This window comes from Aulostomus chinensis, chromosome 9 (assembly GCF_037954235.1).
Source record: "Aulostomus chinensis isolate RoL2024-O1b breed Wild chromosome 9, RoL_Achi_v1.0, whole genome shotgun sequence".
Taxonomy (NCBI): domain Eukaryota; kingdom Metazoa; phylum Chordata; class Actinopteri; order Syngnathiformes; family Aulostomidae; genus Aulostomus; species Aulostomus chinensis.
Genome location: NC_141328.1, coordinates 25,372,240 through 25,389,052, shown reverse-complemented (window position 1 = coordinate 25,389,052; position 16,813 = coordinate 25,372,240). Strand labels below are relative to the sequence as shown.

The 16,813-nt window shown below is 42.2% G+C and overlaps 1 protein-coding gene across 3 annotated transcripts in view; it reads left to right on the top strand.

The window, feature by feature from the left end:
- The first annotated feature begins 2,432 nt into the window (after window positions 1-2,432).
- Window positions 2,433-16,813, top strand: part of casz1 (castor zinc finger 1) — a 172,238-nt gene continuing 157,857 nt past the window's right edge. The window contains exons 1-2 of one of the 3 annotated variants that reach the window (XM_086214523.1): window positions 2,433-2,485; window positions 2,588-2,634. The gene's annotated coding sequence lies outside the window, so the exon portion shown is untranslated. Of the gene's footprint in view, window positions 2,635-4,088; window positions 4,146-16,813 lie in introns of all 3 variants that reach the window. The other 2 variants (XM_086214522.1, XM_086214521.1) reach the window with 2 other exon arrangements.

Genomic DNA, 16,813 nt, shown 5'->3' with positions numbered 1-16,813 from the left:
AATATTTTACTGGAAATTATCGATGTATGGTAGGTGGTTGGAAAGGTGAGGGAAAACAAAGAGAGGAGGTGACGTTAGTGTTTTGCCAATAAGAAGGTAAACTTTGGCCGTAAACAGGGATTGACTAACTGCAAGAATTAAACCACACAGGTGCGATTCTTGAGAAATTCAAAGATATTTTGATCTAGGGGTTAGAAACAATGCATAAAAATCAATAAACCCATGAAAATAAACAGGTTATGTTAACTTTAAAGCTGCATTAATTAGGCCTGCACACTGTTGGATTCTGAAAAGCTGATTTGGCCGACATTTACAGATGTCTATTCTTGCATAAAAACAAGGACATGTGAGCTTCCTTTTGTTATTTACAAACCCAAAAACACATGTGAACATTGTAAATTTGCTGGGTAACATTTTTTTTAACTTTAAAAACATTTGGAAAATCCATGAATCGCATATTTACAGCGTTGTTTTGACTTGAGCTAAACTGGGCCATCAGACCGTCCATCGACCATGTAGGGACATTCTACCAGCCAGGAACGAAGGATGGAAATTAGCTTTTGACTGTAATCCTGTATATTTGCATTGTTATTCTTGTTAAATGTTAATCAATTGGGTGGGGGTGGGGTTGCTGTAGCCTATCCTAGCCGACATTGGGCGAGACATTGGGCGAGAGGCAGGGTTCACCCTGGACAGGTCGCCAGTCCATCACAGGTCCATCAGGCAATTAGGGGTTCAGTATCTTGCTAAAGGACACTTGGTCACGGGCACTGGGGGAAGTGAGGATCAAACCAGCGACCCTTCGGTTGCTAGACGGCCACTCTACCTCCCAGCCATGCCGCTCCGCCATCAGACCAATACATTTAAACATGACCGATATCTGCAGGCACTGAAGATACGTGTTGATATTCTTGTGCTTCCCACAGCATTAATTTATTTGACACCCCATGTGTGGTTAGGGTCTGTCCCTAAAGGCAGCAACAATCCTGGAGTACCACTCCCTATTTATTGTAAGTCACCTTTTATGGAATTCATCACATTGATCAAATGAGCGGACATTCACCCTAAAATTCATGTTTTAGTCTGGCGTCTCCGCAAGTGTGACAATAAGATGAAAATGAAGTGTTCGCTAATGTGCTAACACTAGCTAAGACAGCTTGTTGGACACAAGCCAGACAGAGAGACAGACAGACAGAGACAGACAGAGAGACAGACAGACAGCTCACCACAGGAAGGCAAACAGCATCTGGAGTCACAATAAACAGAACATACATTTGAGATGTGGATTCTGGTCACAGTGGACTTGAAGGGACTTGCAAAACTTTTGCTTTTGTAACTTATTGACAAAACAAAAATTGCTTATGTAACTTATTTGTTAAAAGAAAACCAAAAACTCGGTGAGCATATACCTACGCCATGGCGATGAGCAGGCCCCGCTCGTGCGTGGCAGCGAGAGGAAAGTGAAACCCAATAATATTTGATTTTTGCACAAAGTAGCAGACTAATGTTGCACTGTGTTGCAAAATATCACTTCCTGCATCCACTAGGTGGCGCTAGAGAACACACACTTACTACATATCATGTTGGTGTACACCACGCAGAGACAAACATTGCTGTTGTATGAGCAGACAAACCCTGAGATCGCAATTCAAAATGGCTGCTGTGTGCGTCAATAGTGTGAACGCTTTGAAAATTCACCATTTTGGGCATTTTTGTGTCTTAATTGTGTCTCAGTTAACCAGGAATGCATACAGTGCTGTTCATCTTCTACCTGTAGACATGTTGCCACGAAGTTTGCATGCGCAGGGAGTATGGCTTTGTGAACAGCTGGGACATTAAGGAGGCGTATGTGTGTGTGTGTGTGTGTGTGTGTGTGTCTTCTTTCTTTCTTTCTTTTTTTTACATTTCCCTTCCTCCCCACACTGTCACTTTGGGTGTGACGTCACTCACAGCTCTGACCTCCGAGGTAAATGAAACACGGTAAATTAGAGTACCGGTGGTTCGGCGTTCTAACAACACAATATGTGTTAGTTTTGGCCTGCGCCATTAAGTTTCAAACAAAAGAAAAAGTTAAGGCACCCCTCCACAAGTAGGAATATATTTAAACGTAAAAAAGTAAATAATTTCCTGTCATCAGCAGGTGACGCTGTGAGGAATCTGTCCCAAAATTGACTTAAGTTCTCCATGGCTTTTTATATACACCCTTCTTCCATGTTTGGGTACAAAAAAAAAGGCCTCGTAGTTTTTACACAATCTTTGACACAAATAAAAAAAAAAATCAGGAGCATCGTGGCTGAGGTGACAAAAGAAAACAAAAACGAAACAAAAGAAGAGACGCAGCACAGCAGCGAGAGCCGAGGTGGAGCACAGCCGGACTCCAGGCCAGCTTTTCCGAGCAACACCTGCCAACCGAGAAATTCAATTAAGAACTCCTCTTCCCACTTGGAGCCGGTCTCCAGGGCAGATCTTCCGGGCGACTCGCCATGTAAGAAATTAGAAAATGCTACAATAAAACCCCGAAAAACTGAAAAAAATGTCTCAACTTTAATAATGAAACACCTCACCCCCGTCCCCGGTAAACACACAGGTCCCTGTAGCTGGAAGTCACCGGCAGACAGAGAAGAAGTACGGCAGGTAAGAGTTTTCCTTTTCCTCTAACTAATGTCCGTTTCATGTGTAAACTCCGACGCCTGAGAGCGCCTCGCCGCAGCGCGGACACAGGAACCGAACGTTAAAAAAAACCCCAAACAAACAAAAAAATAAAACAGCTGTAAACATGTGAAAATTGAGATGGAAGGACGGGGACTTGACGGGGAGGACTTGTCGGTAAACACGGCGTGACTCCCCGCCGCCTCAGTGCAGCCGCAGCGGCGGCGGCAGCAGCAGGTCTGGAGCGACTCCGACAGTCTGCTGCTGCTGCTGCTGCTGCTGCAAAGATTCACCAACACCGGTGAGAGGAACAAGCTTTTCCTCTAAACTTTCATTTTTCCCCTCTCTCTCTCTCCCCCTCTCTCTCGCTCTCAGCCGTCTTAAACAGCATCGAAACTGCGGGCTGCAAACTTGAGACACAACTTTTCCCCCTCCTCAGTTCGCACTTTCTGCCGAGTCGAGCCGAGCTCCTCTGACAACATGAAGCACAGAGGAGACGAGACCCGGTAGAAGGGAATTATTAACATCAGAAGTGTTCAGAAACTGCACAGACAAGAGACACTGTTGGATTTGACTTCGGCGCTGAAAGTCCTGCTTTTTTTCCGTGAAAAACTTAGTGAAACTCCTCGGACAGGTAGCAGCATTCACGCGGTACCATTTACTGTAAATAGAGGAACTTCTATAAATGCACCGAATATTCAGAGCCTGAAATGCGGAAGTTTGGCTGTTAAAGTTTGTGAGAGATATTTGAAAACACATTTGAACCCCCCTGCTAAATTTATGTTTGCAACATTAATTTACACTGCAGTGACAGAGAGAAGCCTGAATTATTACCATCTCTGGGAATTATTCGCAGTTTCATCATTGTGCGTAAATATCATAAATTAGAAATAAACAGTTATAAGAAACTGACTTAGAAACTGTCTAAAATGTTGCTTTAAGTGTTGCACGCACGCACACACACACACACTCACACACACACACACACACAATGCTCTGAGAGGCTGAAAGGCAGGTTTTATGACATCTACCTGATGTTGAACAAACAATCCGTTTAAAAAGAGTCAACGCTCTCTGCCTGTTTGGTTAGTTGTGATCTCAACAAAACGCCACGATGATGTGAGATTTAATATCACACGCTTTTGTAAAGGGTCAGTGTTTGTTCTCGTATAAATGTTCTGTGTGCGCCTGCCACCCTGTTTGTTATTATTCTCAAGGATGAAGATGAGGACAGGAATAGATCACTGGCACTTTAAACCCGGAGTTCTCATATTCTCGCCGGATCTCTCTCCTTTGCTAATTATTGTGTTGTTTTCAGAGCAAATATGTCATATCCATGGCGACCAGGCAGGTTTATTGTCTCTCCCATGCAATAGCTCACAAAAGTAATTAATTATCCTTTTTTTTCCCCCCTCTCCCTCCTGTCTTTGGTTAAATAGATCATTCACGGAAAGCCATCTTCTTTATTAAAAATGCCACTGCTAGTACAACACAAGGTAAACATGAAAGTGTTTTTTTTTTATCAATTTTATGATTTTGATTTTCCTTTTGTGTATTTTTTAACCAAACCTTTTTAAAAGGTCTTATTTTCTAACGTAAAAGATGTTTGCTTTTGTGATTTTTTTTTTCTCAAGGCAGCAGCTGTAACTGTTGCAGATCTATTCATGCATGCAAAGCAGCCACAGACTTCAACAGGCGAGCTCAAAAAACACATGTTTAGACATGAAACCGGCACGTGTTTTTGTGTGATTTGATGCGCAAACTTTACTTTACTGATGTGTCTTGTTTAATTGAATACAACTCATCAGCAGGTGACACCACAGGGTCGTAGTTCATCTCGGAGTCTTGTATTTTTAACGGTTGATGAGCTTTTATACGGTTCGCCTGAAAAGAGTTGGAAGATGGTTTGGAAGATCTCCATCCTCTGTGCTACCTAAGTGTAACTTTGGAATGTGACGGCACGTGTTGGCCGTCCGGAGGTCCGTCTGTGGCTGGACGCCATCCAGCCTTCACTGTCAGACCGGTGGCCCAGGTTCTCATCCCTCCTCAGCATTGATGTGACACCGCAATATCCATCTGTCAAACATACTGCCCTTATTTCTCTCCCTCTCTTCGCGCTCCCTCTCTGCCTTTCTTCTCACCTGATCTTTCACTGTCACTGTAGGTGAGTAGAGCTTCTCCAGAGATAGTACTTGTTCATTTGTGCTCTTTTAATTGTGTATATTTCACTGTTTATGGATGTTGTCCTCTAGGCCTTTTGATTGGGTCTTGGGTATCGCCGTGCTTGGTGAGAATCCCATTGGTTAATCAGTGTGTGATGCCGCTGACGCTCTTATTTCCTGCAGCTCTATCAGTCAGTGAAATGCCTCATGTCTCATAAGTACCCATCTGCATCTGTCAAGGGGTGTGTAGAATTAAACCCATGTGTATTCCTTCTGTCTTTGACCTTGGCTGTGGACCTCAGGTCTTTGATGTCACATAAGCGTCAGTAATCCCAGGCGCCGTTCGACAGGCTTCAGGAACCATTACTTTTGTTTCGCAGCACATAAGCTTTATCAATTGCCCTCGGTGTAATGATTTTGTATACAAATTCACGCGGCCACAATCGCAGTGTTTTGCCTTGTAAAAATATACTGCCTTCAGCACGTGATGTTATACCAGCACAAATAGCACACATGTTTTTTTAATCATCATTATTGTTTTTATTTTAGTGCTGAGGAAATGTCCTTTTTGCATGCTTGATCAGCCAGTAGAGAAATCCAATATAATGGAGGTTCAAGGTGAATTGCATCCCGTGTACCCCCCACCCCCCATCCCCCTTACTGAAGGAATATTCCAGAACAGAATAAACAAATCACACAGACAACAGTAATATAGGGTTGATTTTGAAGGCATGAAATAAGTATCGATTAAATCCTGCAGTTCATAGATGAAAATGGCCTTTTTGGTAATTTGTCCTGGGTCCTTTCAATACGATTGAGAAAGAGAGAGAGAAAGAGATGGAGAGAGAAAGAGAGAGGGAGAGAGGCATGAACTTGCAGGGGAGACTGCAGAGAGGGTGGAGAGGGAGAATATAGTGAGAGAGGAATAAGACAAGTGAACAGAGAGAAAGACAGAGGGAAGAGATTTCGCAGAGTTGAGAAAGGGACATGCTGCCCCTTTCCGAGCTCATTATCATTCTTAATAAGTCTTAAGGAAAGAAGGAGCATTGAGTGTAAATGCACGGTAATCCTTACACTGTCCAAGGTTAGTAGGGACGTCAGCACATGCGCACCGTTCCCAGCTGGCCACTTTGGGACTGGGAGGGAACCAGAGGAGCACAGTTAAGGATAGATGTTCAAGGAGAAAGTGAGGACGTTTTAGACTGGGTGTAAAGGTTAGGCCCTTTCAGCATGTCAGTAGCTTTTCACTGCCTGCAACACCTGTTTTTTAGTGAGAGGGCCGTTGTGCATCAGGCCTAAAAAAAATATATATATAAAAAAAAAATCATTTGGTTTAGGCCACAATAATTCAGACAAAATGGCAGGTGAGATTTAGGGTACAAAGCTTGATTAAAAATCTAGGACAGTTTTGGCTTTGGCACTATTCATCAGGAGGGATTCACACTTGAACTTGTGCTGAAAGAGCTGCTGGCTGCAGCAGCGCACGCCTAACTCACTGTGCTTTGGGTGTGGTCCAAAAACAAGCATTAAGATGAATTGGATGAACTGGTGACCAATTAACTCATTTAACAAATTGCCAGCCACTTGTAGTAGTTGTTCAACCATGTTGCTTTAATGGAAATCCAATGCAGTGTTTATTTATATACTGTTGCAAGCTTACAGTCCAGTGTTGTGTCACTCGTGCTTTCCACCGCGTCTGTAATATTACAGTATTCCTGCTCATTAATCAAGTCAGATGTGAGGCACATGTCTGGTACATTAATCTTATTCAAGTCTGAAACCACACCAAGAGGTGATTTTTATACTTTCACTCATGATTACAGTGAGGGCTCTTTTTCCCCTGTCGCTTGTGTGTCAGCCTGGTTTCAAATGCACATTATACAACTGGTAATTCAGACCGAGCCGTTCGATTGGTCAGCTCGACTTTTAAAATATTTCGAGTCTGACATAACAGCACACTTATCCCTGCTTAAAAGAAAAATGCCTTATCACTATAAATATTACTCCACCATTAATTGGAACTCACTCTTTGCTTTGCTAGTAGGGGGGGGTGAAATCTCACTCGTGTGATTTGTCTGTCTGAGATGATCCAACGAGACGATGAACCTCTGTGTCGCATCCCCTCTTTTTTCTATATTGTAATTTTTGTTCAGTATCAGAATGTCAAGGTATGACGGATATCCAGTCCTCACGTATATAAAACGTGCCATTATTGTTACAAGGCCGCTACGTCCAGGAATCCCATGTCATGGCTACTAGCTTTAATCTTTGACTCATTTATCTGAGTCTGTAAAAGCTGCCACACAGCGGCTGATTCTCCTCCCTCTCTCAGAGTTGCAATGGCCGAGTTGACACAGTCTCCATCCTCAGCTCTTGGCTGGGTTCGCTGTTGGCTTTATGGTTGCAGACAGTAGCCCCTCAGGTTGAAAACGGCTAACGTGTGCAACTTATTTTACACTCAGCGTGCGTCTTGTCCGCCACATGCTTCCCAGCGAGTTCATGAAATCTGAAATATGCCCTGATGCCTTCCAAAATACGGGGTGTGTTTATATCACTTGCCGCTGGTCTCTGCCTCCCTCGGCTATATCTCCCACAACATTAACCTAGCATGTAGCCTATGTGGTGCACCCAGCCTGCAATGCATTGCTGCTCCGGAAGTAATTGAAACTTTATAAATTTATTGTCTGACTGAGCCTGGAAAATCATCAATAAATGTGAGTAGGCTAATGATTATTTATATTTTGTCACAGTGTCTTTGCAGAAAATTTCATCTCTGTATAACCTGGCACCCACATACACAAAAAAAGTGAGTTGACAATAGCTAAATCTGTCCATGGATTGAATAGTTGTGCCAGTTTAACCACCGTTGCGATCAGTAATCATAACCAATCACACGAGGATGAAACTTGAATGTGAATCTGATCCTGTATTTTTCAGCATTTGGCCCCCAAAAAAATGAATTGCAGAATGTCATCAACTCAGACATTGAGCATCAACTTCAACTCTTAAATTCTTTTTACTGCTATTATTACTGTTAATGTGTCACAGAAATGCCTTCATTCCAGTCAAAAGTTCTTAAGCAAAAGACAAAAAGGTTTTCCGGACCATACAAGACCATAAAACCTAGGGACAAATGACATGTTTGAATAAAATGGTCACAAGCTGGGGGAGAAAAAAAAAAAAATGTCGTTGAAATGATGCCCTCAAACACCAGAGGCCTTTAAAACTGTAGCGTCGAGACCTACTGGAAGTGTTGTCTTACAGAAAGCTCCAGAATTGTTACCACACGGTTGTTTTTGAAGCTTTTTTATTATCCGATGTCTGAAGAAAACTGGTTTCCTCTCCTCGTCCACCGCTGGTGTTTTGTGATGACGAGTCTGTGGGAGTGAGTTGGTTTAATTGTTCGAGAAGGAGACAACAGTCATAAGCAAATGAAACTGGAGCTGATGGTGTAGAGTTGGTGTGCCCTTTTGTCTTGCTCAGTGTAATGCCATCCCTGCGCCTTTCTGTCATGTAAGGATGATTTACCCGGAGACAGATGTTCTCAGACCTTTGCTCATGAACCTGCACCATTTTGTTCTATTTTTTGCCCTTTTAAAGGTTAAGGAGGCTTTCTCTGCAACATTGCAACTGCTTTTGATCACTGAGGTGTCAGTTGGTCTGTTCTAGTGTGTGTTGAGTTCAGAGGCTGCACTGATAGTGGAGCCTTTAACCCCCCACCCAACTCTCCAACCCCCTCCAGGGAGCCTTGGGAGGCAGAGAGCCATCACCATGGTGATCTGAACACAGATCCCCTACACACCAGTCCATTGTGACTGGCGTGTGTTGAGGTGAGAGGGAACAAAATGTCACAGCAACAGGTTTTTTTGTGTTTTTGTTTTTGCCTGAATTCTCCGTGGGGATGTGCTCCGATCCGAGTTACACTGGAGGGACTGTTACAGAGGCTGTGGTTGTTAGAGAAATAAGTTGTTGGGGGAAATTTATTGCATCAGATGGAAATAAAATGTTAAAAAAAAGGATCAGTTTAAGCTTTTATTTTATTTTGTTTCAGCAAGCAAGTTTAACATCCGGGCAAAAACACAAAGTAAGGGCCAGGATGGAGTGCCAGCATTATTATATTATATTAAAGTGTTTGCAAAGCATCTAAATAAGCATTGCCCAAAATAAAACCATTATTTGAAAATGGAAAAATATTAATAAGTACTGTCTCTACCCCCTTTTAAAATGAAACAACCAGGCCCCCATTATGCTGGCTTTACTGTACTCCATCTTCTTTAAGGGGAAACCCCTTAAAAACCATTGCAGGTGAAAATACCAATTTCTTTGATTTTAAGAGCAAAATACTTGAATCCGATTCTACAATATTTAATCTGAGATTACACTGTTCTCCTTCCAGATGTGTCATTGCAGGGAGATGCCAGTAAAAGGGGCCACTGCAAACCCCCAGGGGTTTCTTATCTTACAGCATTGCCATTGGAGTTCTCACTTTATGTTGACCTTTGACCTGCCTTGATACAGGCAACATGCTATTTGCGACAGACTTTGGAGAGGGAAGCGTGTTTGTAGAAAATGTGGCATTGAAGGGGTGGAGCAGGTTTTGCCCCCAACCCTTAGGAGGATGGTGGCTGTTCCTGTGACAGGTCCAGGGTTACACTCAGTCCCAGAGGTTGGGAAGGAGGGTCAGCCTCTAACGGAGGGCACAAGGGTGGCTTCAAACACACAACCCTAACGTCTGGCGTAATGTCTGGGCCTCATGGCCTCTGCACTGAGTAGGTGCAACCCCGTATGACAGTAAATATAGCTAATAAATAAGTGATCTTAAGACTTGCGCTCAGACATTTTTGTTTAGTGGTGAGATGTGCAGTTTGTATACCACATTAACTCAATAATCTGTCATGAAAGTCTCATTAATATTGTTGATACGTAGCAGTCAGGTCTTTTCATGCCAAGTTTGTAAGAGTAAATGTTCTCTCTGCCGTCTCTGCTCCCTGAGCAGATGCAAGGGTGCTGGGCATTAGAGATCCTTTTATGTTTCGAGACCTCTCCTTGCTCCTTTGACTGCGACCTCAACAGTAACACAGCTCCGTCTCAATCAGCCCTCTGCTGTAATCCCACTCCAGAAATATTCTTGGCTAAAGAAGAAAATAAATTTTTCAGAGTTTATTAGAATACAGCTTGCCAGAAGGGACTCCTTTCTCCTCTCCTGTAGCGGCTCCAGTAATTAGCAAATTGATTAGGAGAACTTCAACACACCTCCTTGGCTCATATCTCCCTGTTCTAGGACAATATTGCTGTGCCATGGGACAGCGTAAATATTTTAAGGGAAACCCTCAGTGAATCTCATTAAATGGCTACGGGGCAGAGCAGCTGTCTCCTGCTGAAGGTCCCAGCCAATTTTCTAAACTATGATTAAAGAAAAGTTTTGGATTATTTAAACAAGCCATGTCATGTGGGTTTTGTTCAGTGCCACTGAAGACCACTGTGATAATCGCACCCCTCCGTGCCAGGGCCGCTGCTCTCCCCTCGGATCTATTAGTTTGAAATTGTTTGGGTGATGACTCTTTGAAAGTGGCGGTCATTCTGGGATGCCATGTTCAAAATGCAACAAAGACCTCTCTTTTATGCACAAATGCTAATTAAAATTGTTACCCCCCATCCCCGAGGTGCAGAGGGAAAGACTTGGTAGCAATTTGGCAGATAATCAAATTGCATTTTAAATGGAGTTTAAAGATGACTGGGGTCTGCTCACAGGAAGAACCGGGGCACAACTTAAGCTCGAATAAGCTGCTGCGTGCACAGAGGAACAATACAACAAAAATCACACCATAATTGGAGGATTCATGTAAATGGACAAAATGTAATTTTTGATTTATGTTTTTTCTAATTACTTAAAAGGAACCTACTTAAAAGGAACACAGTCAGATTTGTTTTCTGTGAATGCATGCATGCAGGAATATGTTTTTCTTTTAATTATGATTTCCCCCTTGCTAAGTGGCATTTCTTTCATTATGTGTCCTTGCAATCTGACCATTTGAGGCAAAAATGCTAATATGATATGATTTGTTAACGGTCTTGGTACCTTGGAAACATTTTGTTCTTAATTTTAGATTTTCAGCCTGACAGAAATGGCAAACTGGGTGGAAAATGTTGTCAACAGCTATGTTTGTCTGCAAAAATCTGCGCTTAGAAGCTGTCCCCCCACATTTGGTATACATCATTAAGTTCTCTCTAGCCAATCAAATTGTCTGTTCACACAGCATTCCAGTACGTATTAGTGACATCCCGTTAGCAGAAAACAGAAAACTGACACAAAAAATTTGGGAAACGGGCCTGAAGTGTTTATCTCTCAGGATAAGAGGAAAGTGTGAATCTTATGAAATGAAAGAACTGGATCAAACTTGCGCTTCCCAAAGCCCCTTTTATCCTCTCATTATGTGTCATGATAACAGAACTAAATGATCTCTGTAAACCCTGTCCTACTCTTAACAAATCACCAGAACACCCATCAGAACCGCTTCTCATCCATAAAACACCATTAAGGACAGCACAACAAGTGATGCTTGACTTGTAAGTTTAAAGGGCTCTTAATTGGCGGTGATTTGCTGGCTGTACAGCAGCGACCGTGCAAGTGACATAATGACCCTTTGTGGATGATAAATTACTTTTCTGGCAATTTACACCAGTGTTCTATGTTTCTCTGTATTCCTCTGTTAAAGTGTTGCTTTAATATCTGCATCACAACCGATGGACACAGTAACAATGGCTTTGACCTCCTCCCCTCTCCTGGCAGATACTCACATCCAGACAAAGTCCCGTGAGATCCCGCACAATGATCCCCTGAGGCAGTTTCACTTTAGATTATGTGGATGAAAGCAACCAAATACATTTAGCATCTCTGCTTTACAGTGTTTCATATCGAAGCCTCTATGAGCAGAGTAGGAAAAAACAAAACCCTCAAAGTACCTATGTTTGAGTTTTCTGGGTCATTGCACATTTTATAATGACCAGGAGTGTCGACGTGCACTGCTTCATTAGATTACCTGTGAAAGAAAGTATCAATGTAACCTTGTTTTTTATGAAAGAATTGTTCAAACTGACTTTTTTCCCCCATGCCGACGTGAAAATAAAATCACTTTTGATGTCTTTTTACATCTCTTAATTAAATGAACGCTTGCGCAAATGTGACAGTGTATGCGAATGCGACCCGCGTGCATCGTCTGTGTAATAAGCTGCTGTCTAAGTGAATCAATCAGCTCCGTGCCAGGAGCAGCCCTCCAAACACACTCTACCAGGGAAGGAGAGCTCGTAGGTGAATTTCAGCAAGAGGATCTCTATGATCTCGATAACAAAGTCAGTTCAAGTCTAATGGAGATGGTGTTGATAAGGATATTGGGATAAATGGAGCCAAAAACTCACTTAAATGCCAAAAAAACAGGTGCAAAAAAAAAAAAGAAAGAAAAACAACCCCCAAGTAAATCTGGCCTTGAGATCTGTCCTTGAGATAATCCAAATGAAAGAGTCAGAATGAGACAGTCCAAAATGACTGGCAACATAAAAGTCGGTTGAAATAAAAAAACATCAATGAACTGGCAGATCATAAAGGTGCATAAATACACGGAGAATGAATGACTAAAGAGACACAGCTGGGTTAGATAAAAATGGCGTGAAAATCCGACAGAAGCACCGCACCTAAGGTGAACGCAGAACAACAAAATAGTTCCTGTTGCACCTCTGATCCTTTGCCCCCCCCCCATTGCTCCACCCACTCTGCTGAACTGGGGTGAGCAGAATGAACTGTGTCATTGGTGAGAACACGCAGAACGGTGTGAAATAAGTTTCGCAAACAGACACCAAACCGTTGGCTGTCAGTGGCAAAGGCCTTACACTGGTTCACCTCTTTGTCCTCGGTTCTTTGCTGATGCTGCATTCATCTCATGTCGGAAAGTTGGAGTTTCTGAACTGTTGCTGTCTTTTAAGTCACGAGTTGCAAACGACGTAGACGCCAAGACGAAGAAGGTGAATTGCACCTCAATGCTCAGAGCATCGAAACACAACGCTAGTACCTTTTTTTCCCCCCAATCAGGTTTTCGTGCAGCCGCTTCCAGTTTTTTCATGACAAGTGCAGCAACAAGCAAAAGAAATACTATTTTGAGTATTATCAGGGTTAATGCTCATGAATATTATTTCCACGCAGATAGCAGGTACCAGTATTACACATTATGTATGATCATAAAGGGATATTCAATACCATAAAGTAGACATTGACTTTTGTCTGCTGTCTTTCCGTGTATGACAACTGTAAATTTTCCCAGCAGTAAACTCATTATTCCGATAAGTCTGACACCCCATGAATGCAGCATATGTGGTAAAGATTGCAGTCGATATCCGTCCACTTCTTGTGCACGAGCATATTCTTTTTTTGAGGACTTTGTGTAAAAATTTGTCCTCCACTTACATATTTTCTCAAATCTTTAGGGACGTGTGATTTCCAAGGTAGCTTTCACTGTACGGTAAAAAGTACAAATGAGACGTCTCTTTGGTAAAAGCAACAGATAACAGAAGGCACCCTAATTAGACGCACACAACCCCCGTCTTACGAAGCTGATTGACAAATATTGTATCAAAGATAATGGCACAAGAGGGATTTGATTGATCAAGTGGATGGCTGATCATAAAACTGCAGTCAATATTTGGCTGAAGCTTTATTTCTCCTCGGAACAACAGAGTGTCAGGATGTGGGAGACGTATGGCTCGACACACAGTGACGGCAAAACACATATTTACACTTCAGTCTCTCAGAGCTGGATGATGCTGGCTGTGTTTGCTACACAGTAAATACTATCCCCACAGTCTTGTAGTATTTATTCAGGAGGCGCTGAGGGGTATTGGTTAAACCTGACCAATTTTAGAGGAGTGGGGAGGAAAATCTCCCTCTCTAATTACTGAACTGTGTGGATCTTCTGGTCCCTCTGCTGCAAATGATCGTATTAAAAAGTCTCTTATTTATAGAAATTTTAGCTTCAGAGACAATAGACCAGTTCAGTTTTTATGGTACAGCAGACTTTATCTTTTTAATAAAAATTCCTGACTTGGTGAAAGTTTAATTAATAAGGGACTTAAAGCGAGGGGAATGAACAAGGGAGTTGGGTCTTTAAGGGGGTACTTATTTTTCCATCTGGGCTATCCTCCAAAAAAACTGTCAATTAGTGCGTTAAGCTGAGGAGACAAAAAACGTCATTAGTTCTAGCAAAAAGAATAATGGGTTTTAAAGGTTTTGCTTTAGCGGCAGGCCAAAAGCACAAGAGTGCATATATTTTCATTTATTTCTTGCAATTATCAAAGTTTAGAGCAAGCCTTTGTTGTTGGAAGGTGCATGAATGAATAAGCAGATACAGTTGTTTTGTTTTTCTAAGGAACTGTGAACCTTAATTGTCTGAGATAAGACACAAAATTTGTTTTATGGTGGAGTGAGTCACACTGTGTACAATATATTATTTTTCAATTTTCAGAGTTTCCCAGTTTGCAAGCCATGATGATGTTGGCTGTGGCTTTGGACCATGATTTGATGTCTTATTCTTTGTGTGTGTGTGTGTGTTCTTGTACTTGCTACATATTGAGGACTAGAATACTTATTTAACCAACAGATTCTGGTTAGGTTTAGGGTCAAGGTTAGGGTCAGGCAGTCAGTTGAGATGGTTAGGTTTAGGGTGAGGGGCTAGGGAATGCACTATGTCAGTGAAAGCCCTCACAAAGATATAAGTACAAGAGTGTGTGTGTGTGTGTGTGTGTGTGTGTCTTCCATGTTCAGTTTTCATGGTGTTAGAGGAAACTCTCAAGTTCACGTCCCTGGGTTCATTGGTTTTGCCATCAGTTTGTCTAACGTATAAAGAGTGCGTCCCTCCTGCTTCATTCTGGTTCTTCTTAAGCAATCATACAGAGCCTGGGAATTGTCATTGTTCATGATTCCATCACTGTATTAGAACTCGCATTTTGAAGAAAAATTTGAACCAAATTATTCAGAAAAAGTGTTTACGCTCTCTTGAGGTGGAAGCAAACCTGATGCATAGTTACGTCTTTATTCAAAGTTCACTTAAACGTTGCTGGACACGTAAATGGAAACAGAGTTAATGGGTTCACAAACATTCTGCTTCCTTTTCATCTTGTTATTTTCGCATTGCACGAAAAAAAGTGAGCAGCACACTGATGTTACGGTTAGCTCTGCTATAGTGCGAGTGCTGTGCTCATCTAGTTTAGAGGTTAACAACTCCTTCATGATTACAGAAGATGTAGAAACACAAACAGCAGGGCTGTGAAACAGGCAGTAGCAGTTTTTCCTCCTGTCCTGTAATGTACTGAGCGTTGCTTGCTTTCCATCAGAAACAATCTCATGCAACACCAGATCCCAGCTAATGGGAAAGTGGACATTTGCAGTGCACAACTGAACACCTTGCAGTTACATCATCCAGCAATACACCCGTAGTTAGACAAATACATCAAATGGAGAAATGAGAAAGAGGGAGAGAGAGAGAGAGAAAATGGTCACATCATTTGTTTTTCTGTGAATAACCAGATCCTGTTCCAGTGCTTATCAACCTCCGCATCAAGAATGGCTTGAACGTGGTGTATAGATAAATGACAAAGCTGTAGCAGGCTGGATTTACTCGATTGTACTCAGACGCCTGACACTGGTGATTACAACTCCGCAGGTGCAGGAGAGAGAGGGTGGGTCCGAGGGGAGAGAGCCAGCAGGAAACCTGAATAAATTGAAAAGTAGGCTAACAGTTTGAAGTATGCATTACAATTATTATAACGCTTTAAGTTGAGTTTTGATTTCACGCTGAGCATGGAGCAAGCAAGAGGGCAGGGTGGGGGGTTCATGCTAAGAGAACTTGAGTTTTCAGTCAAAATAAATGGCATTTCTTTTAAATTTATAGCAGAAATCATCCATTGGAGAACAAGAATTACATACATTTACAGCATGAATATGCGTTTTTCTCACTAACATTTAAGAACTGGCAGTGATGGTACATGGTAACTTTTCCAAGCATGTAGAAAACCACACACACATTGGGCATCCACACTGAAATACAGGCCTTAAGATGCCATTCATGGGGTTGTGTTGAATGGATTTTTTGTGCTTATGAGCTTCTGCCTTTTCTCTCACGTGTTCATGCTTTCAGCTCAAGTTAGCAAAGTTTCACGGGGTCATTTGGGTCAACTGTTGTGAGACTGCTCTGCCGTGGTTTTCCCTCCAGCTTCTTGATTTTAATTTATATCTTCCAACTGTCCAGATGGAGCATTTGAACAATTTGATCAGTGTTTTTGAAACGTGAGATCGCTGCTAACGCCCGACTTCTTCACTATCACAATTATTTATGACTTTGAATCAACTCCAATTAATGGAACCGTTTCAAAAACTTCTGGCCCTCATAGCTGACATCTTGTGCCGCACAATAAAGCAGCAAAACAAAAGAAAAAAGACTGGATTAGATCTAAACGCTAGAAAGCGTTCAGTGTGTGAAACTCTGCTAAGGCACAATTTGGCCCCTCCTGATTCATTGGCCCCTTAATTGAAGCTGCAGGCAGCGATGAGTGGCCCTGGGTATTGCAATGAGGAGCAGACAGACACTGCGCGGTGGAGCAAATGTCACTTCCTGCATCCACTCGGCAGATATAGTACACACATTACATCAAATGAAGACAACGCTGTACTTTCTATGCAAGTCAAATTGTTTGTTACATCAGGTTTACTTCCTGTAACCACTAGGTGGGGCTGTGATTGCGACTCAAATCTGTGAATCTAGGAAAAGATGTGATCGCCTGGAGTCCAGTTACAACAGTCTTCTGTTCTTTGGCTAAAGATCAGACGGCGCCATGGTGATGCTCCTTAACAAAAGGTCTCAGTCTTCCCGGTAACGAGTTCTAAGCTGATAATAACCAACTTAAAGATGATCTGTTCAGCCCATGAGGAGGATCAATCATCAGAGCTGACAAAAAAAAAA